This window comes from Lepisosteus oculatus, chromosome 14 (genome assembly GCF_040954835.1).
Source record: "Lepisosteus oculatus isolate fLepOcu1 chromosome 14, fLepOcu1.hap2, whole genome shotgun sequence".
NCBI classification, from domain to species: domain Eukaryota; kingdom Metazoa; phylum Chordata; class Actinopteri; order Semionotiformes; family Lepisosteidae; genus Lepisosteus; species Lepisosteus oculatus.
Window position 1 is genome coordinate 46913304 of NC_090709.1, and position 21315 is coordinate 46934618.

The 21315-nt window shown below is 42.5% G+C and overlaps 2 non-coding genes across 2 annotated transcripts; one reads left to right on the forward strand and one right to left on the reverse strand.

Annotated features, from left to right (window-relative positions):
* Positions 1 to 2154: 2154 nt before the first annotated feature.
* On the reverse strand, positions 2155 to 2267 carry trnal-caa (transfer RNA leucine (anticodon CAA)). The gene is made up of 2 exons: positions 2230 to 2267; positions 2155 to 2200 (listed from the first exon to the last, which is right to left on the reverse strand). It is a non-coding gene; the product is annotated as a tRNA-Leu (tRNA).
* A 14427-nt stretch (positions 2268 to 16694) lies between these two features.
* Positions 16695 to 16807, forward strand: trnal-caa (transfer RNA leucine (anticodon CAA)). The gene is made up of 2 exons: positions 16695 to 16732; positions 16762 to 16807. It is a non-coding gene; the product is annotated as a tRNA-Leu (tRNA).
* Positions 16808 to 21315: the final 4508 nt, after the last annotated feature.

Genomic DNA, 21315 nt, shown 5'->3' on the forward strand with positions numbered 1-21315 from the left:
CAATTTCGATTGCTGGTTTCAGAGGATGTGCTACAAGATCACAGATTCATTTGAAAAGATTTGGAGATGCATTGGCTGGGATTCAAACCTGGCACAATTGCATGAAGGCACCTATACTCAGCAACGAGAGGAAAGGAGAAGGGGCCAGAGGTAGTGTGGCTGAATGGTCTAATATGCTGGATTTTAGGCTCCACTCTCTCAGGGGCATGGGTTTAAATCCCACTACTGCCCAATGTTTCAAGACCTTACTTCCTGTGATTTGTAATATGGTCAGTAAAAGCACTTTATGTAAGTATCTCTTATGTCAGCGCTACAAGTCACTTACTGCTCCACAGGTCCGGGGTTCAATCCCTGGCATCTTCAGGTGTTTTATATAACTGTACTCACATTGAAATCTTCTGTTGAGTGAGAACTCTTTGCTCGTGTTCATAGAGAGCCAGGTTTACCTTTTGAATCTCACCCGGGATTTCCTGAGAGATGATTCAGCGAGCGAGTCCTCCCTCTGGACTCCGCACTGAGCTGAAAGCTGTACGAATTCCTCACTGTGTGTCCTGTACTGTTACAGGTGGTCCAGCGTAAATGTGCAGCACAGTGATATGAACAACTTGAACTTTTTCTGTATGTGAAGGAAAATGCAAAAGAGCATGTAAAGTATTGATCATATAAAATATCCATGGTACAACTCGATAAAAAACTGAAGCAAAAAACAGCGACTTTTGATGATTACAAGAGATTCAAGAAACACAACCGTCCGCAGATGGGTTCGGATCCTGAATGCTTAAGTCAAAAGAACAAAAGCGAAGTAAACTCTCTTCATTGTCTTATAGTTTATGTAATAAAACAATTTTTTACTTTCTTTATAATTTCTTACTGTTGATAGACGATTTATTGAATTTTAACAGAATCACAATTACAAATATTTGGGGTTAAACTGTTATTCACATACTCTAACAAAGAGAAACGTTAGTGTCTTCCGGGGTGTGAGCCAATTTCTCAAAACATTAAAAAATAAGTTATAGAAATTGAATTGTACTTTTTAGGCTTGCATAGTCTTATTCATATTTCAGTAAGCCTTTTCTTCTGTAGTAATTTCATTTGATATTAAAATTAGTCCTGATTTACAAGAATTTTGTAATAAGTTTCAGTTTAGGAAAATCGTGCCCAGAAGCTACCAAAACTGGTAATGTTCACATAATGTGTAATGCCAAAGCAACAGTTGGGGTGGGAAACAAAAGGCATTTCTTGGTATGAATCCTAAAACTTCATAGATGGCGTTCTAGGACTTCTTGCTTCAGATAAAGCTGTCAATACATCATAGATTTCTACTCAATCAATATTAGCAGTGTTATCACTACCGAACACTAAATATAGATCCTGGCAATAATTCATGAGTTGTTTGTAAGAAAATTGTTTATGGTTTTTTTTTTACATATTTTCAATACCAGACAAAAAGTCGAAAGTTTCAATTTCATGCAACTGATGAAATCTCTCTTCAATGGAAGTTATCAGTACAGTACATCCAAAATACTGCGGAATCAATCAAATTTACATGTTTCTTGTGGATCCAGAAGATCATTTTGAGACTCAAAACATGCCTGTCTTTTCTTTTTTCGAGGACGAAGGAGTAGCAGCAGGAGTAGCAGTTATGGCAAGAACGTGTTTAGAGTTCAGCACTTCTCATTTCTAATGCAGAGCCATCGACTCGGAAAGCACCGCCCGCGATAAAAAAAATTGCAGAATTGGTCTGTTCATGCTGCCTACACGCTTTGAATTGCTGGCATTTTCTGCAAGCGTTCCTTTTTGAGGGTTCATGAAATTCCTCACATTTGAGCCAACACTAAAATATTTCATTCGGGGTCGCCTAATTTATAGTGCAAACCAAATCTACAGGGGAATGCTGTGGCACATGAAGCCGTTTGTTATTCTGTTGTGAGGTGTGAGGGGCGGAATGCAAATCCAGTTGGTGAATAGAAAATGAAACAGGAGTCACTTCTTGAGCTACGAATTCCAAAAAGTATGAAAACCTGTGCATTTTAACAGTGCAGAATACTCACAAATTGCACTGAGTTGCTTGCTTTCTTCTGCTGCTTTTATATTTCAGTCATTCACTGTCAGCTAGCACTGGAACAATTCAAGAGAGCTAAAAGCAGAAGCTGTCAGGAGTGGGATTTGAACCCACGCCTCCATTTGGAGACCAGAACACCCAAGCCAGCTGGAAAGACACATGTCCTTGAGTCTGGCGCCTTAGACCACTCGGCCACCCTGACAAGCAAGAGCAAGTGGTGTGCTGAATGCACCAGTAGTTGACTAAACTGAGTTTCTTCCCTGAAATGATTTGCTTGCGAAGAGCCAAGTTGCCTTGAATGGATCTTGGAAATCAAATATACGGATGGATTGTTATTCGGTTGTGAGTTTTGAGGGGCGTATTATAAATTGAGTTGGTGAAAAGGCGCTTTTTGTTAGTCTGTCGGGAGGCTGCACAAGGTGTTTAGAGGGAGAACTTCTAAAAGGCAGGCTCTCTATGTTTAACATCAAGAAAGATTTTTTTTCTCAATGGAAATGCTCTTTGGCGCTTTCAGCTTTACGTAGGGAACAACGTCTGCCGAGACCACTTTTGAGCCAGTGCAAATGGTAATGTGCCACCAAGTACATTTAATATTGGCTGTGGTAGTGAGCTGCTTTTGTTTGTGAAGCTTTTACTTCTTTAAGCTGAATCATCGGCAGGAGTAGCTTATTAAATCTTTGCTCATAGCTCTCCATCAGAAATACCTTGTCCATGTTCAAAAGAGATCAGAGGATTTACTTCATGCTTTCACATGGCATACCTAACACGAAAGATTTAAATGGGGAATTGATTGTGCTTCTTGATGTTGTTCCTGTGGTTGCCTCGGTTACAATGGTGATCGTTCTACCACGTTCTGCTAGAGTATCCACTGGGTGGGCTTTATCAATTGGCTCGGATAGGTCATCAGTGCTCCGTCTCCAGAAAAATAATCAGCACTGTCTTTTTTCTGTGCGCATGACCGTCTTTTAAAACATATAAAATCACGAGTTCATTGATTTCTCCAAATAACAACAATACATTTTAACCCTTCAATCCAATAGTTTTACTCCAAGTAAAAAGCAGCGCAATATATAGAGAGATGATATTCAAAGATTTCAACGTTCTTTTTGGATTGCCTGTATGCAGATATCGCTCAGAATTGCTAATATGATTTTAATTCGGTTTTTCTCTACTACTTTCAGAGTCTTTTATTGACCTTGCTGAAGCAGAGAAGTGACATAATCACAAATGCGGCCAGTTATGCAGCTGTTTCTGGTTAATAATTAATGCGAAAAAAAAAACAGCTCCTTGCATTAAGAGCAAGAGCAACCAATGCGCTCGCTTGTTGAGTTGGGTATTTTCCGAGCTACTCTTCCTTAGCTGTGTAGAGGTTTGATGGGTTTACTGAGACAATTATTCATTGCAGCAGTAATCACGAGGTGATTCGTTGTGGCTTTTAGAAAATCAATCGTCAGAACAACTAACAACGCACACACACGGGTTCAATACACGAGATACAGTTATTAATATAAATTGTGCACCAAACATATACCAGTCTGCCGGGATACAAGCGGCAGAACTTACTGTGAGGGTTATCAATATACAAGGTATATAATGTCGAAGAGATGCAAACACAAAGAGATACACAACAGAGAATATATGTCAATATATATCGTTCGGTTACCAAATCGCTAATCAGTGTTATTCCCCACTGTTACTCTAAACTCGGAAGTAAATGCAATACTCATGAATTAAATTGATAACAACTTGTGTTGAGGTACAATTGAATTCTCGAGACGCAATGTAGAACATGGGGTTTACTTATCCACTGTGTATGGATTTGGAATTTCCTGGCACGAACACCAAACCAGCTGACAGGCTCTGTTGCAGCCTCGGTTCCAGCGGTTGTCCAATGGGCGTTGTCCCGGCGTCCTCTGGCTACCGGCCAACCAGTCGAGGTGCAGCTCGGAGTTGGACGGGCGCGCAGGGCAGTTGTTGCTCCGAGAGGATCTACCAGCAGTCCGGCTGGCTAGTAGAAAGTATCTATGCACAGAGTGTGACCGCAAGTCCTCACAAGTCACTCTTTTGCCCGGGAAGAAGCTGGTTCGTTCCCGGACCAGCGCTGCTTCTGAATAAGCTATTCAGGTTGTTGACGAGGGTCCAACTGTAGGCTGCCGTTGATCAAGCAGAGCATTCACGTTGGTAGAATTCTGAGTACGTACGGGATCCTCGGCCTCGCGCTTAGAACAAAGTCCAAGTCCCAGTGCAGACAACAGCAGTTGTCACGTGATTGTCTCTGAGGATGCGCGGAAATGGCCAAGGAGAGCCCCGATCTGAGCTTGCGCTCCCTTTTTGACCAAGACACAGATGTGTGCTGATTGGTTGAGAGTTTGGCGGGCATTGGAGACCCACGTGGTGTTACCACGCCCTGCCAATCCCTGATTGGTTGATCAAGGTGAGATATGAGTCACTTACTCCTGACACTTAGGAATACAGTCCAGATGTCCATTCGGCACTCCCTAGACAGATAGGTGCCAATGGATGACCATTGATCATGATAGTTAGGCTTAGCTAAGTGCATCTCCGTTTAAGAGCTGTCCCTTATCAAAAGAAAACATCTTAAATCAGCCTGCATGAATACTTTCTCAGTGGCTGCACCACAGAAAGGGAGAGTGAGAGGGGGCCTCATTTAGCTTTTAAGATTTTTGGTGAGCAAGAACCACTGAGAACGAGTCTGAATCAATCAAGAACACATATGGTACTGCTGTCCTGTGTACAACTGCTTCGTCCTAATTGAGCTTTTCAGTGTTGAAGAAGATGTTTCCAATTTCGATTGCTGGTTTCAGAGGATGTGCTACAGGATCACAGATTCAATTGAAAAGATTTGGAGATGCATTGGCTGGGATTCAAACCTGGCTCAATTTCATGAAGGCACCTATACTCAGCAACGTGAGGAAAGGAGAGGGGGCCAGAGGTAGTGTGGCTGAATGGTCTAATATGCTGGATTTTAGGCTCCAGTCTCTCAGTGGTGTGGGTTTAAATCCCACTACTGCCCAATGTTTTAAGACCTTACTTCCTGTGATTTGTAATATGGTCAGTAAAAGCACTTTATGTGAGTATCTCTTATGTTAGCGAATTCCTCACTGCGTGTCCTGTACTGTGCAGCACAGTGACAAGAACGCCTTGAGTTCTTTTCCGTATGTGAAGAAAAATGCAAAAGAGCATGAAAAGTATTGATGGTATAAAATATCCATGGTACAACTCGAGAAAGAACTGACGGACAAAACAATGACATTTGATGAGTACAAGAGAAACACAACCGTCCGAACATGGGCTTGGATCCTGACCGCTTGCGTTAAAAGACAAAGCAAAGGATATAACCTGTAAATGTCTTCATGTCTTACAGTTTATGAAATAACACAATTTCTTACTTTCTTAATAATTTCTTACTATTGATAGATGCTTTTTTTAATTTGAACAGAATCACAATTACAAACATTTGGGGTTAAACTGTTATTCACATACTCTAACGAAGAGAAACGTTAGTGTCTTCCGGTGTGTGAGCCCATTTCTCAAAAAATAAAAAAATAAGTTATAAATATTGAATTGTTCTATTTTTCAGGCTTGCATAGTCTTATTCATATTTCAGTTAAGCCTTTTCTTCTGTAGTAATTTCATTTTATATTAAAATTAGTCCTGATTTACAATTTTTGGACATGGTTCATCTTAAAGAATTTTGTAATAAGTTTCAGTTTAGGAAAATCGTGCCCAGAAGCTACCAAAACTGGTAATGTTCACATTATGTGTAATGCAAAAGCAGTAGTTGGGGTGGGAAACAAAAGGCATTTCTTGGTATGAATCCTAAAACTTCATAGATGGCGTTCTAGGACTTCTCGCTTCAGATAAAGCTGTCAATACATCATAGATTTCTACTCAATCAATATCAGCAGTGTTATCACTACCGAACGCTAAATATAGATCCTGGCAATACTTCGTGAGATCTTCGTAAGAAAATCCAAAAAAGTACAGAAGCAATCAACGTTTCTTTTGGATCGAGAAGAGGATAATTATGAGACTCAAAATATGCCTGTCTTTTCTTTTTTCGAGGACAAATGGATTATTGAGGTGTAAAGATGGGTTCAAAACCAAAATCATCTGCTATTGCTGCTGTTTCTTTGATAGTTTCTTCAAATCCTTCAATTGATCATTGATATCGAGGAATAATATTATAAAAATTGTGGTTTTCTGTTAATTGCCAATTTTATTGTAATTACATCTTCGTTTACAGATGTCTTGCATGTATCACAAGGTATAATAGTCGCCGTGTGTCCTCAGCTAAAATGTTTTAAAAAGTACGACAAAAGTTCAATATGCTTAACATCATTTATGGTTATATCTATATTAAAATGAAGGTAAATATACCAAGATATTAAAAAACAATTTTACAGTCCTAACCTAATAATGCTTGTGAAGTTTTCTAATAAATCCGAACTGTAATTTTGAAATATTATTGCTCATTACTTGTTTGGAGGAAGCCGGGTGGGTTTTGCTCTTGTCGCCCGACTTAGTGGCGTTATGACCATGGAACCGACTGCACCTGCTTTTTCTGAGATGCTTCCCCTCTCATGGCGAGATCTCGACTTCTTTAACACCTCTGGATAAAGATCTTCTGTGGAGCAGGTTTCAGACCTCTGCGTACAGCACCCTTGATGTCATTTTATTTTTACAGCAGCCGCATCCGGAAAGTTGTGTCTTTTACTTTTAATTTGAACAACAAAAATACATACAATACAAACGAGCACATAAAACGTATCAAGAAAATCGTCAGGGGTTCATACTATAATACTGTACTGTTTTCAGGTTCCCTCAGGAAAAGGACAAGTGGCGACGTGATAGTTAACCAAGCGACAGCTTTATTCTTTTATCGAAACCACACAAAACCAAACACAGGACATACACACACATGAGGAGACTGATGGAACACGTTCACATATTTAGGGTGGTAATTACTTAACAACAGGCTATACACTTATGCTACACAGGACACTAAAACTACTATAACACTATTCACATATGCAGAGTCAGCTGCTGGTCATCGAGCTGACCCTCACTCTCCCCGGCTACATCTCCCAACCTGCTCCACGGTACCATGAGTGCCTAGGTGCACTTCCTCCTCACCACCGGGCCAGGGGGGTTACACTGTCCCCACCTGAAGCGTCTGGCGTCCCGCCGACATCGAACACCCCCCTCAGGCTATACTCATACTAGGCTAAAGGCTGTGGAACTCTGCGTGAGCAGCTGTTACGAAGCGGTGGTTGCCGGCGGCCCGCGGTCACCCCATTGTCGGTCGGCTCCGGCCCTGGCTGCTCCTCCGGAGCCTCCCCGCGGGGCTCCTCCTCCCGGTCCCAGTAGGGGGCCAGGCGGTCTCGGTGCAGAACCACCACTCTCCCCTGGTAGCAGTCCTTGCCTACCACCCTGAGGACCTCAGCGGCCCCCTCCCACAAAGGCGCCAGCTTAGGTCTGAGGCCTTTGCGGCGGTGCGGGCTGTACACCCAAACCAAGTCCCAGGGCAGGAAGGCAGGCCCCCTGCAGAGCAGGTCGTAGTGCCGCTTCTGCCGGACTCCCGCCTGAGTCAGATGGGTCCGGGTTAAGCTGTCCGGTCGTAGTCCGGTCCAGCTGGTGGTGCCGACTCGTCTCCGGGCGGCGGGCCGAAGACCAGGTCCACCAGGGTTTGCATTTCCCGGCCCAGCATGAGTGAGGCCAGGGTACACCCGGTAGATTCCTGGACTGTGGTCCGATAAGCCCAGAGCTCGAGGGGGAGGTGGCGGTCCCAGTCCCGTTGGTGACAGGACACCAGGGAGGCCAGCTGGGTGGGGAGCGTCCGATTAAACCGCTCCACAGACCCGTCGCTCTGGGGATGCAGCGGGATGGTCTGAGTCTTAGAGATCCCCAGGCGCTGGCACACTCTGGCGAAGACCTGGGACTTGAAGTTACGCCCCTGGTCACTGTGTAACTCCTCCGGCACCCCCAGCCTGGCAAACATCCCCTCCAGTAGTGCATCGGCCACCGTGGGGGCACTCTGGTCCAGGAGGGCATAGGCCTCCGGCCACTTCGTGAAATAGTCCATTGCTACCAGGACATAGTGGTTTCTGGCCTCGGTGCGTGGAAACAGGCCCAAAACATCCACCCCCACCCGCTCCATAGGAGCCCCCACCTGGTGTTGTTGGAGGGGGGCCCGAGAGCACTCGAGGGGACCTTTCTGCGCCACGCACACCGCACACGTTTGGCAATACCGCCCCACGTCCCGGTGGCAAAGACCCCAATAAAAATGGCCTCGGAGACGCTGCAGGGTTTTTTTACAGCCGAAATCCCCCATGCCCGGCTGGCCATGCACCACTCTGAGCACAGCCGCGCGGAGCGACTGTGGCACCACCAGCTGCCACCATATCTCGCCACTGGAGGGTACCTGCCACCCCCGGCGCAGCACCCCGTCCTTTACCTCCAAGGCCTCCTACAGGACGCAGAGGGCCTTGACGGACTTTGGGTGCTGGGGGAGCTCCTCTCGCACAGGCCGCGCTCCTGCTGCCTTCCAGCGGAGCACCGGCCCCACGTCAGGATCAGCTGCCTGTTGCTGTGCCAGGTCTGACATGCCCACCCCCAGCAGCCCCTCCAGGGCTGTGGCCGAGGTGCTCGCCTCCGTCACTGTGCAGACGGCTCCCTCACACTGCTCCCACCGGGTGCAGTAGTGGCAGTCCGCAACCTCACAGGGGCGCCGCGAGAGAATGCCGGCATTGAGATGGCGAGATCCAGCACGGTGCACAACAGTGAAGTCATACTCCTGCAGGACCTCTATCCATCGCACCATCTGCGCCTCCGGCTCCTTAAAGTGGAGCAGCCAGGTGAGGGACGCATGGTCGGTCCTCAACAGGAATCGGGTCCCGAATAGGTATGGCCTGAAGCTCGCGACGGGTCACGCAGTAGTTCCGTTCAGCCTTATTCAAAGCCCGACTGTAGTAGGCAACTACCCGCTCCCATCTGGCCCCTCCTGTGCCAGCACCACGCCCACCCCCAAGTCACTTGCATCGGTATCCAGGATATACGGTAACCACGGATCGGGATAGGCTAGCACGGAGGGAATGGGAATGACAGTAAAGTGCCAGGGGCCCTGGCCGATGGAAAAGGCTGTCTTCGAGCGAGCATTGGGAGCGAGCGGTACCTGTCATTACCTGCTTAGTGAGCCCAAGATCTCATCAAGAATCGTATACAGCAACAGCATTTGGCGCATTGTTCCATACTCCGACCACTCTCGGTGTAAACAGGTCCCTCCTTGAAATGCACTGGTCTCTGCTTGAAATGCACTTTCCTGCATTTGCTTTGGTGTAACTGGCTTCCCCTGCATGGGCAAATGTGAAGAAGATCCTTAGTAAGTCATTGAAGAAAACCGAGAAGAGGTCGGAGTGGCCTCTGTCGTTCATCAACGATCCACTCAGGCAGTACTCCGCCGTTTGTTCACATCGATAGGCTTTTTTTTGCCTTCATTTGTGCAAGTAGTAGAAGCAGACACCCCTATTCTGCCGTGACACGGATTCGAACCGGGGTTGTAGCAGCCACAACGCAAAGTACTGACCACTATACAATCATGGCGAGTTACCAATACACACGTGCAGGGCAGAAAAGGCTGTGCTCTCTTCGTGTGACAGGAGTCGGAAAAGTCCTGATGTTGCATTTCAACTGAGCCCCAGTATACATCGACCCTTCGACACTCTAAGTGCAAACAGCAATTACAGTTTGCTTGCATGACACACGTAAGAAGGCTGCATGCTCCCATATGGGCTAGTGGTTAGGATTCCTGGTTTTCACCCAGGCGGGCCAGGTTCATTTCCCGGTATGGGAATGTGTCAGTTTTGCCTCCTGCTTTCCAAAAGATCAGCACCGTGTACGAAGGAGCCACACTAAAACCACTCGATCATGTGCAAAACGTACAAGAAGAAGGGGCGCGTGTTTCCAACCGAGGACCTCTCGCTTGTGAGGCGAAGTGATCATCACTGCAGCTCGGAAACCTGCAGGAGGTGGGAGGGGTGACTCTGGTAGATAGTGTTGACCTTCGGCAGTAGAATTTATACTCTCCAAGATGATATTTGCACTTTCTGGAGAGGAGATTTTCTCCACTTCAGTAGCCCGATTGCGTCGATTGCGTGGAGAGGGCTGTAGAATGTGGCGCAGCCTTTCCTGCTCCGTCCATGACAGGCGTGCTGGTCTCTGGTGAGCACGGTCAATCAGCGCACTCCAACGAAGGCACTGGAAGCAGCTGAATAGCATTGGCGAAGCTCAGCGCTGGGTCACTGTGCATGGTTTCCCATCGTTTCCGTTGTGTAGTGGTTCTCACGTTTGCCTCACACGCGAAAGGTCGCTGGTTCAAAACCGGGTGGAAACACAGTGGCCACGCTCACTGTTTGGGGATTCCTAGTGTGGGGATCTATGGGATCTGCACAGTGCATGTCGCAAAGCTTCCTGCTGTCACTTCAATGCGCATCCTGATGTCGAGTCGTGTGCTGTGCACAGGCTCTGAAAGTGATTAAAAGGTGCACGACGCTGTGAAAGAAAATGCAAAGAAGTGAAAGGCAGTCATTTCTATAAGGAGGTAGAAGGAGAGCAACTCGCTGTCGGGGAATCAAACCACGGTCTCTAACGAGGAAGACATCGCTCTCTGTCTCCCGGTATTTCACATCTGAACGGAAAACACAAACGACCAACTCGGAATGACATGCTTTTGATGCTTTTCAAAGCCTTCTTTGTGCACGACAACTGCGCCGCCTAGCAGATACAGCTTCGGCTGTGGAGACTTGTTCGGCTGGCGTTCTGGGAGTCGCGTTTTTCAGAATTGTATTGAGATCGTTTTCCACAGAGCTCAGATGTCAAAGCACAGCAGCAGCTCTTCACATTGATCATCTATAACGCCCTTTCTCCCGCAGCTCCGTCCTTATTGGAAGGAAGCAAGAGTGAAATAGTGCAGGGAAATAGACTGTGTGTAGTGTCTATGTGAGTATTAATGATCATGACATTACTGATAGTTTCAGTATTAATGCTAGTATTCATGTTAATATTAGTGAGAGTATATCTGGTAGTTTTACTAATAATACAAGTATACATGTGACTTTGTGATGATAGATACTTTTAAATTTAGTTTTAATGCTAGTTTTCATGTTAAATTTAGTGATAATTATACTGTTAGTGTCAGAGTATTAACACTCATCATCATGTTAGGTTTCATGACAGTATTACTGTTATTATACATATTATTAGTCTAGTAGTTGTTTTTGTCAGTGTTAGTAACAATGATAGGGTTTGATGATAGTGTTAGTGTTGTAATATTGGCAGTATCTGCATTAGTGTTAGTTATAGTGTATCTGTACCTAAGAGTGGATGCGGTGTCTATGTGTGTACAGATGCAGCCATTCAAAGTGAGCGGTACAGACACGTACCGCAGGTAAGATGACACGGGGTACCGCGGTGCGTGATTGGTTGACCGACAGGGGCACTCGTGGTCCGTTGGTCTGTCGTAGAAAGACTTACTGTAAACGTCTTTACTGTGCCCGTTGTAGATATTGAATTTTACCACTGAAGGGAAATCTTAGTAGCTGAGCATGAAAAGAATAGGAGCATACTGTAACGCGTGTGAAGGCCATAAACGATATTAATTTTGGAACATAAACATACAGTACATGGCTGGTCTTGGTACTTTAAAGAAAAAAATACACACCAGTATTCCATTTCTCCCTAAACATTGTAAGCTTCGAAGTCTTTAACTAACGTGATACTGGAGTCAACAAGCATACTTTTAGAATTTGATTAAAAGGGAATATAATATGGAATCGCGTATCTCAAGAATTTAATAACGGTATGATTATAGCCGTGTACTGCGGCAGGGCTGTGTAGGGCTGTATCGCCTGCCTGTTCATGCGAGCTGTCCTGTAGCCTACTGGTCTAGGTGCGTGACTACCAGCTTGCAGGTTGTGTGTTCAAATCCAGCTGGTGCTGGACCTTCCAGTTTTATTTATTTATTTTTTAATCGCGTATATGGCGCTGAAATATGTGTGACACACTGGTGGCCTGACACGGTGAGGTGCCCTGGCGCCATATATTTCATGGATATTATGGAATATAATGGATGGATATCTTAGTTATCTTTCTAGTTCACAGGTTTGCATGCATAATTTAATTTTGAAAGCCACTGAGACATCAGGTACTACTGTTGTATTTATGAAAAAGAAACAAAACAAAAAACATACTAACAACTGTGCCATCCTACTCCTTAGTTAATACATTTTATTATTCATAAACAGTTAACATTGTTAGCAAAATATTTTGAATTATATTTAACCCTATTTTTTCTTTAGTTTTGTATTTAACTTATTATATGATAGTCAGACTTAATGTATATTTGAACAATGAAAATGTATTTTTACAAGATTTTACATTAAGCACTTAAAATTAATATGGTTAATAATAGTAAACTGTAACATGCTGTAGCAAGATCGGTTAAACTGCGAAGAAAATGCTTTCAGAGAAAATGTTTCAGGTGTGAAGAACATAGATCTCCAATGCAATTTCAACCAAACCTGTTCCCACACACCCTGCCCCCACTACCATTAGAATATACACAAACATTTTAGCGTTTCATTCTGAGCAGAAGACCCTCACACCTGAAGAGTGCTGGCTGTGACGAATTAAACCGGTTTTACAGGTTTCAATCACAGACCATGTGACATAGGACTCAGTAAAGTAACACACAGCGCCACTGGATTTGATAATACCTAACCAAAATCCGCAATATGGAAACAGAACCTGTGTGATTGTTGATAGATGATGTACTCGTAACATTTTTTCAAGACGAACTACAACATTTAAAAAATGACTTGATATCTCTAATCAATCCACGGGTTCCAGCACAAAACAAAAGTAAAACGCATACCGTTTCGCGCTTCTTATTAGTTGCTCAAAAGTAATTTGACCGTATGAAATGCATAATATAAACCTAGAAACATATACGTGAGCAGTACTTAAGCACTGTAGTATCGGTGTAAAGACATACCTCTCAAATACTGTAAATCAAGTTAAAAATATCTCAAGACCGATTCTGGTCGTAATGAAACCATGCAAGGGAGTTTTTATGTCCGTTGCAGTTCTTTTGCAACATGAATATAATTATATCGTTATTAATTTCTTGAGATACGCGATTCCATATTATATTCCCTTTTAATCAAATTCTAAAAGTATGCTTGTTGACTCCGGTATCACGTTAGTTAAAGACTTCGAAGCTTACAATGTTTAGGGAGAAATGGAATACTGGTGTGTATTTTTTTCTTTAAAGTACCGAGACCAGCCATATACTGTATGTTTATGTTAAGATTTCCCTTCAGTGGTAAAATTAGATATGAATATTCAATACTTAAACGGGCACAGTTAAGACATTAAATATACATATACATATTGTATACAGTACAGTTTGCATACAGTAATATGTTTATGTTACGCGATTAAAAAATAAATAAATAAAACTGGAAGGTCCAGCACCAGCTGGATTTGAACACACAACCTGCTAGCTGGTAGTCACGCACCTAGACCAGTAGGCTACAAGACAGCTCGCATGAACAGGCAGGCGATACAGCCCTACACAGCCCTGCCGCAGTACACGGATATAATCATACCGTTATTAAATTCTTGAGATACGCGATTCCATATTATATTCCCTTTTAATCAAATTCTAAAAGTATGCTTGTTGACTCCGGTATCACGTTAGTTAAAGACTTCGAAGCTTACAATGTTTAGGGAGAAATGGAATACTGGTGTGTATTTTTTTCTTTTCATGATAGGTGTCGCATTTTAAATCATTTTCGTAGTTAGAAATTATGAAACGCCCTGTTAAAAGCAAGGAAGTTTTTATGCCCGTTGAAGTAAAACAAAATGCCTGACAAAGTATGGCTTGGACAGATTCCAAGTGCTTGTACAAATGTGCTAAAGAAATTATACTTTGAGTATACAGCTTGTCCAAAGTCATCCATTATTAATACTATTAGTAATATCTTCAGTAAAGGCTTTGATGCATAAATATTTCTGATAAAGGTAGGTTGTGTACTTTTGTCCAACTGAGCAATCTTGCTTTCATAAAATATACCAACATTTTAATGACTGATGATTAACATGCTGTAATACACAGTTCAAAATTAAAGGCTCAAATGCTGTACATGAGACGTTAAGCTCCCCCTGGCGGTTTTACAAGGCGACGCCGGATAGTTAGTCACGTGACACACATGAACCGCGTGATACCCCGGTGGGCGTGTATGCCGCGGTATGCCGCGAAATACCTCACCCATTTTGAATGGCTGCATCTGAACATCCCCGACATAGAAGGTTGTGGAAGTGACTTAGAGATGTGCAGGTGCTCACAGAACACAATCCATCTTTTGCATCTTTTAAGTGCTCTTGATTAAACTATGCATAGTAAAACAGCAGTACTGATGATTTTCATGGACTGATGCACACTTGTTCACAACTCCAGTGATAAAACCTTGTCTGTAAATATTGTAGAACGTAAAAGGGTGAAACAACGCTCCAACCGCAGGAATGGTAACAGAAAGGATAATTTTCTTATTTAATACGTCCTTTTGAGATGCCTTGTCAACGCACACAGACGTTAGAGCTGAACAAATATTTTGTACACAAGACGGCAGTGCGATATTAGAATTCCTGTCTTCTTGATGGATTCAGACTCCTTCTCAGAGGTCCATGCTCACCAAATAAGTTTACAGCTGTAGCGGCAATGCTTGTTAATAAGACAGAATTAAGCATTGCTGAGCTTTCCTAAATGAGGCCCCATCTCACTCTCCCTCTCTGTGGTGCAGCCACTGAGAAAGTATTCATGCAGGCTGATTTAAGATGTTTTCTTTTGATAAGGGACAGCTCTTAAACGGAGATGCACTTAGCTAAGCCTAACTATCATGATCAATGGTCATCCATTGGCGCCTATCTGTCTAGGGAGTGCTGAATAATTTTGCGAATAATTTTGCACGCCCCACTTTTCATTTTTTTATTAGTTAAAAAGGTTTCAAAAATCCAATAGATTTCGTTCCACTTCACAATTGTGTCCCACTTGTTGGTGATTCTTCACATAAAATAAAAAATTTATATCTTTATGTTTGAAGCCTGAAATGTGGCAAAAGGTTGAAAAGTTCAAGGGGGCCGAATACTTTCGCAAGGCACTGTACCTTGTATATTGATAACCCTCACAGTAAGGTCTGCCGCTTGTATCCAGGCAGACTGGTATATTTTTGGTGCACAATTTATATTAATCACTGTATCTCGTGTATTGAACCCGTGTGTGTGCGTTGTTAGTTGTTCTGACGATTGATTTTCTAAAAGCCACAACGAACCACCTCGTGATTACTGCCTCAGTCTCAGTAATTGTCTCAGTAAACCCATCAAACCTCTACACAGCTAAGGAAGAGTAGCTCGGAAAATACCCAACTCAACAAGCGAGTGCGTTGGTTGCTCTTGCTCTTAATGCAAGGAGCTGTTTTTTATTTTGCATTAATTATTATTAACCAGAAACAGCTGCACAACTGGTCGCATTTGTGATTGTCACTTCTCTGCTTCAGCAAGGTCAATAAAAGACTCTGAAAGTAGTAGAGAAAAACTGAATTAAAATCATATTAGCAATTCTGAGCGATATCTGCATACAGGCAATCCAATAAGAACGTTGAAATCTTTGAATGTCATCTCTCTATATATTGCGCTGCTTTTTACTTGGAGTAAAACTATTGGATTGAAGGGTTAAAATGTATTGTTGTTATTTGGAGAAATCAATGAACTCGTGATTTTATATGTTTTAAAAGACGGTCATGCGCACAGAAAAAAGACAGTGCTGATTATTTTTCTGGAGACGGAGCACTGATGACCTGTCCGAGCCAATTGATAAAGCCCACCCAGTGGATACTCTAGCAGAACGTGGAAGAACGTTCACCATTGTAACCAAGGCAACCACAGGAACAACATCAAGAAGCACAGTCAATTCCCCATTTAAATCTTTCGTGTAAGGTATGCCATGTGAAAGCATGAAGTAGATCCCCTGATCTCTTTTGAACATGGACAAGGTATTTTTGATGGAGCGCTATGAGAAAAGATTTAATAAGCTACTCCTGCCGATGATTCAGCATAAAGAAGTAAAAGCTTCACAAACAAAAGCAGCTCGCTACCACAGCCAATATTTAATGTACTTGGTGGCACATTACTATTTGCACTGGCTCAAAAGTGGTCTCGGCAGACGTTGTTCCCTACTTTACGTAGCGCCAAAGAGCATTTCCATTGAGAAAAAAAAAATCTTTCTTGATGTTAAACATAGAGAGCCTGCCTTTTAGAAGTTCTCCCTCTAAACACCTTGTGCAGCCTCCCGACAGACTAACAAAAAGCGCCTTTTCACCAACTCAATTTATAATACGCCCCTCAAAACTCACAACCGAATAACAATCCATCCATATATTTGTTTTCCAAGATCCATTCAAGGCAACTTGGCTCTTCGCAAGCAAATCATTTCAGGATGGAAACTCAGTTTAGTCAACTACTGGTGCATTCAGCACACCACCTGCTCTCGCTTGTCAGGGTGGCCGAGTAGTCTAAGGCGCCAGACTCAAGGACATGTGTCTTTCCAGCTGGCTTGGGTGTTCTGGTCTCCAAATGGCGGCGTGGGTTCAAATCCCACTCCTGACAGCTTCTGCTTTTAGCTCTCTTGAATTGTTCCAGTGCTACAGTGAATGACTGAAATATTAAAGCAGCAGAAGAAAGCAAGCAACTCAGTGCAATTTGTGAGTATTCTGCACTGTTAAAATGCACAGGTTTTCATACTTTTTGGAATTCGTAGCTCAAGAAGTGACTCCTGTTTCATTTTCTATTCACCAACTGGATTTGCATTCCGCCCCTCACACCTCACAACAGAATAACAAACGGCTTCATGTGCCACAGCATTCCCCTGTAGATTCGGTTTGCACTATGAATTAGGCGACCCCGAATGAAATATTTTAGTGTTGGCTCAAATGTGAGGAATTTCATGAACCCTCAAAAAGGAACGCTTGCAGAAAATGCCAGCAATTCAAAGCCTGTAGGCAGCATGAACAGACCAATTCTGCAATTTCTTTTATCGAGGGCGGTGCTTTCTGAGTCGATGGCTCTGCATTAGAAATGAGAAGTGCTGAACTCTAAACACGTTCTTGCCATAACTGCTACTCCTGCTGCTACTCCTTCGTCCTCGAAAAAAGAAAAGACAGGCATGTTTTGAGTCTCAAAATGATCTTCTGGATCCACAAGAAACGTGTAAATTTGATTGATTCCGCAGTATTTTGGATGTACTGTACTTATAACTTCCATCGAAGAGAGATTTCATCAGTTGCATGAAATTGAAACTTCCGACTTTTTGTCTGGTATTGAAAATATGTTAAAAAAAAACCATAAACAATTTTCTAACAAACAACTCATGAATTATTGCCAGGATCTATATTTAGCGTTCGGTGGTGATAACACTGCTTATATTGATTGAGTAGAAATCTATGATGTATTGACAGCTTTATCTGAAGCGAGAAGTCCTAGAACGCCATCTATGAAGTTTTAGGATTCATACCAAGAAATGCCTTTTGTTTCCCACCCCAACTGCTGCTTTTGCATTACACATTATGTGAACGTTACCAGTTTTGGTAGCTTCTGGGCATGATTAAACTGAAACTGAAACTTATTATAAAATTCTTAAATCAGGACTAATTTTAATATCAAATGAAATTACTATAGAAGAAAAGGTTTAACTGAAATATGATATGCAAGCCTGAAAAATAGAACAATTCAATTTATACATATGCAGCCATTCAAAGTGCCCGGTACAGACACGTACTGGAGGTAATTGGCTACGGCGTCGCGCATTTTGGCGGAATATGACGCAAGATGACGCGGGGTACCGCGGTACGTGATTGGTTGACCGACAGGGGCACTCTTGGTCTGTTGGTCTGTCGTAGAAAAATTTACTGTAAATGTCTTTACTGTGCCCGTTGTAGTATTGAATATTCATATGGAATTTTACCACTGAAGGGAAATCTTAATAGCTGAGCATAAAAAGAATAGGATCATACTGTAAGGCGTGTGAAGGCCATAAACAATATTAATTTTGGAACATAAACATACAGTATATGGCTGGTCTCGGTTCTTTAAAGAAAACATACACGAAACATGGTTTCATTATGACCAGAATCGGTCTTGAGATATTTTTAACTTGATTTACAGTATTTGAGAGGTATGTCTTGACACCGATACTACGTAAATACTGCTCACGTATATGTTTCTAGGTTTATATTATGCATTTCATACGGTCAAATTACTTTTGAGCATCTGATAAGAAGCGCGAAACGGTATGCCCAGGGCGTTTTAGTTTCGTTTTGTGCGGGGACTCTGCTTTAACTATATCGCCGTGGATTGATTAGAGATATCAAGTACATACAAGTCATTTTTTAAATGTTGTAGTTCGTCTTGTAAAAATGTTACGAGTACATCACCTGTGAACAATTGCACAGGTTCTGTTTCCATATTGCGGATTTTGGTTACGTAATATTATTTTCTAATTTCACGTTGTGAATATATGATTTGGGCAAACAGAGCCGCAAAGAAGTACATTATGGGTTGTTTTTTTTTTTTTTGCAGTTTTATCTAGAACAAGCGATGCTTAAACCTTTGTCTGATTCTTGTGAAACTATCCACACGAGAGTTACCTAGGAGTTGACATCAGTGATGTCACTGATAGGATGTTTCTAAAAATCCATCCACTGTAAAACGTCTTCTCCAGTTGTCCTGCATATGTATTTGCTAATGAAGCTGTGTGTTCTGAGCCTGGTTCTCTACATTTCTGTATGAACCAGCTTAGAGGGCTAAAGCCAGCCTGTGTTTAAATTGAGTGTAAGGTAATTTATGCTTCTAAAGTCATGGTCAGCATTTATTATTGTACTGTGCTGTAAACTTGTTCTGTGCCTAATTACATTATTTTATAGCTTTATCAAATCTGTACATTGTCTGTCGATAATTTTTCTGTAGTGCTTTTTCAGCCCTCAGCATGTGACTGCGCTGGCAGCGCTGTGGGTTAGTTTGCTGATTCCCATGTTATACGGTCTGTGATTGAATCCCATGTAACTATGACTTTATTTTTTAACAAATATTTCTTTGAAAAAATGAAATGTTTCCCTTGGTCAGAGATTAAATAAAACCTCACTCGCACCAAACAAATTTATATTTCTAAATATCACAACATGATCTAATTTAAGTATTTTTAATAACAATGAATAGTCACCTATGCGTTACAAAGTAAACATTTATATTGATTTGAATCGCGTTTTGATTTAAGTCGTAAACGCGTGTTTAAATATATGTGTTTAAAGGCGATATACTGTATAAAAGCACTGATTCTTATGGAATGTGTTCCGCCGGGGATTCAAAAAATTTATTTTTTTTAATCGCGTATCTTAGGAAAATCTCAGTATTACTTTGTTCATGCACAAACAGTGGCATGTTACATTTTTAATTTGGGTGTCTCCTCTTGCCAGAAAGCTCTAAATTGCATTTTGAGTGCGGGTTTTTGACTTTTTCTAAATTGCAACCCATAAATAAACTGCGACACTTTAAACTGCGACACTTATCATTCAACCAGAGCTCGAAATACCACAAGGACCCTCAAGAGCACAGCAAAGACTGTATTAAAAGACTGTATCACACCTAAAGAAGACTATTTTAAATTTCTTGGCGCAGTTCATTGTGCAATTAACCCTTGTATGTGCTGTCCGCGCTCAAAATGCAATTTAAAAAAAGTCAAAAACCGCGCTCAAAATGCAATTTAGAGCTTTCTGGGAAGAGGAGACACCCAAATTAATAATGTAACATGCCACTGTTTGTGCATGAACAGGGTTATACTGCTATTCCCTTTGATACCCGATTAAAAAAAAAATAAAAAATGTTTTGAATCCCCGGCGGAACCAGGCATCCATATGAATCAAGTAACAGGTTTATTCAATGCTGAAAAAAAGAAGAAAGAAAACACATTCCATAAGAATTGACTGAGCTCCGCTCTGTACCACGCAATGATCCCCCCAGAGTCTCAGTCCCGGGTTATTTGGGTTTTTAGACAGAGGGTAAAAAACTCTCTCTCTGGCTTGACCTCCCCCTCCCTGTGTATTGTCTGTTTTTTTGTTAACAAGGCTCGCCAGCTAATATGAATCGAAACCTGTCTTTCTAGCTTTTAAAGTCGTGCGAAGTGTAAGCCACAATTCAAATAGAGAAAAAAGAGCTGACTGGCAAGATTTAAGATGTGGCTGTCAATGTTGGATTAAAAAAAACACATTGCCAGACGTTTGTTGCATTGCTTGAAAAATAACTTTATTTCGAGAGACTGGATAAGTATTTCAAGTGTTTTTTTTAACTTCCTGAAAAACAACTAATAATTTAACTATATGTGCAAACGTTTTATGATAAGTCACTGTTGTGAATGTCTGTGGACATGTGCTGGCTGGACAGTAGGCTCTACTGTACACAGAGAGGGGCGGGAGGAGTGGACAAGCCGGTACATACTCTTAGAGTTTGATTAATAGGGAATATAATACAAACGTTGTTTGGTGTTAATGTGTTGTTAAGTGTGAATTTGTACCTGTTTCCCTGAGGTCTGGCTTTTTTTCTGGAAAACCATAACTCTGGTCTTGTCCAGATTGACTGTCGGCGCCCAGGTCTGACAGTGCTGCTCCAGCAGCGCCAGGTTCTGGCGCAGCCTCTGTTCTGTGGGCGACAGCGGGACCAGGTCGTCTGCAAAGAGCAGGAACTCGATTTCCATAATTAATGCAGATCAGTAAATCAAGGGACAAAACAATTATTGCGCCCGGCTCCTCAATGGGCTTTGACGTGCTAATGCGTTGGTTTAACAGTCCGGGTGTGGCAAGCCTCTAATGTCTCCAGACTTCGGCAAGAGGCACCCACCTTTCATTGGAAGCCAATGAACATTCTAGCCGTACATGTGAATATAGCATAAATACACAAAGGGATTGGGTGAGCTCCCATCACAAAAAAAACTGCGAACCTGCACTACAGCTACCACAGTACAGTATGGAGACCAAGACCTTTTACGGGAAGAGACGGGGTGCTTCTGCCGCCCCAGCTTCCAAAGAGCGAAGGGTAAGCAAATACAGCAGACTTCATCTGAAATACGT